Below are 2,198 nucleotides of genomic sequence, written 5' to 3'. Positions count from 1 at the left end.
ATTTCATAAATCATATTTTTATATTGATCAGAATATTAAAATTGACATTTTTTCAAATAAAAATTTAAACATCCTTAAATAGATTAATACATGTTCTAATTTAAACCTTTCAAACATGTAATGTATTATATTTTTGCAAAAATTACTAAGATACAAACAATAAACATGGTTTTATTTTAAAATAATATATTTTTTAAAATATATTTATTTTTATTTTTTTTTAATATTTTTTTTATTAAGTTTGTTCTCCCCCCAAACAGAATATGACATTGTCCCTAATGTCAAAATAACTATTAATAAAGAGTACATAATGAAAGAGATATCACCTTGAATTTTATTGAAGATAACAAACTGAAACAAACGCAAACCAATCCACGACTTTCGAATCAATGATCCAACTTTCTTTTCTTACTGCTTGATTGCGACCAATTGATCTTTGCAATCATTTGATCAGGTTTATGAACAAAAGCTTCCAAATCATCAATTAATTGGTCGGCGGTCGAAGCAGAGATGAGCATCCTTCGTGAATTTTCTGAAATGAAATTCTGTTCCACAGCTTTATCAAGAAATGTCAACAAACTGTCATAATAATTATTGATATTCAACAAGCCCACAGGTTTATTATGGATATAAAGTGTGCCCAAGAAACAGTGTGAAAAATTTCTTTTAATGTACCAAAACCACCCGATAATGCGATAAAAGCATCAGAATTTTCAATCATTTTGGTGATTCTTTCATATATTGAAGAAACTTTTAATTCCTCCCCAATCGTAACACCTGTAATATTTTCTTCAGCTAAAGCTGTAGGAATAATACCCAAAACCTGACTACCTCCAAGATGTGCAGATGTTGAAACAGATCCCATTAACCCAATATTACCTCCCCCATATACCAAGTGTACTTTTCTCTCAGCCAATATCTTTCCAAGATTATTTGCTGCTTCTACAAACACTTCATTTTTTCCAGGACAAGACCCACAAAACACACAAATATTTTTCAATGTTTGTGCAGAGGATCCAGCCATGTTTTTACTTTCTTTTTGGTCTGCGAAAATAGAGATAAAGATGAGAGATTTTATAGGGGTTATATGTTATCATGACAAAACTATGGGTCACAGTTGTAAACAGAATAAACAGTAAAAACAATAATAAAACACAAGCATATAAACAGTAGTGTGATTGTGGCTCACAATTTTCCTCTGGTTTTACGTCCAGAAACGGCTTCAACGCCTTTTATGAGTCGAGGATATGCTTCTCATCCATTTTTCTTATAAATTGGCAAACAGGGTCTTTTTTAGTCAGATTCCCAAGACTATTAAAATGACGCTCGTCTTGGAATTGTTTTCATAAACGGAGAAGTTCAATATGCACGTGTCCACTAGAATGCGTCTCAAGAGTCAATAAGATGTTATCTAAAGTCTCCTTACTCAGCCCATTCTTAATGAAACCAATTTTATCTTCTCTGTTATTGGAAACATATCCCAAATATCTGCATCGTTTGTCAGAAGTCCATCTTGCACATTTATGACAAACCCCTAAACTTTTGGCCCTTCGTTTTTTTGCATAAGTACTTTTTCCTAATCCAGGCATATACCGAATGAGTAATGACTGTTGAACTTCTCCTCCTAATCGGACCTTAGCTTCTATTACAAGAAGAATATCTTCTCGAATTCCATTTCACACCAACCTGCATAGATTTTTCTTAGAACATTTTAAGAAACAGAGGGAAAATATTTACAAATTTTTGAGAGAATTTCATCCATTTTGAAAAGAAAAGAAATGATTTTTTTTTTGTATCAGCAATTGTGAGAAACTGATTAAACCGACTATGAGAGCCACGGAGTACCGTTATCCGCCATTTAACCGGAAAAATAAAAATATTAAGGAAACGTGAAATAAAAACAAACAAAATTAATTGCAATACAAAAAATCAAGGATCGGAAAGGGAAATAAACTCTTCTTTAAAGATTTCATTTTCTAAAAATGGTTTAAGCCTCTGTCTATTTACTTTAAAAATATCACCATTTTTTGGATTTTCAATGTCCACAGCTCCATAAGGATACACATGTTTTACAACATATGGACCTGTCCATCTTGATCGTAATTTTCCTGGGAATATGTGAAGTCGCGAATTATAAAGCAAAACTTTTTTACCAATCTCAAAAGATTTTCTAAGAATTGTTTTATCATGAAATGATT

This window comes from Primulina huaijiensis, chromosome 11 (genome assembly GCF_012295235.1).
Source record: "Primulina huaijiensis isolate GDHJ02 chromosome 11, ASM1229523v2, whole genome shotgun sequence".
Taxonomy (NCBI): domain Eukaryota; kingdom Viridiplantae; phylum Streptophyta; class Magnoliopsida; order Lamiales; family Gesneriaceae; genus Primulina; species Primulina huaijiensis.
The sequence above is the reverse complement of the archived record's forward strand: the minus strand, read 5'-3'. Positions refer to the sequence as shown.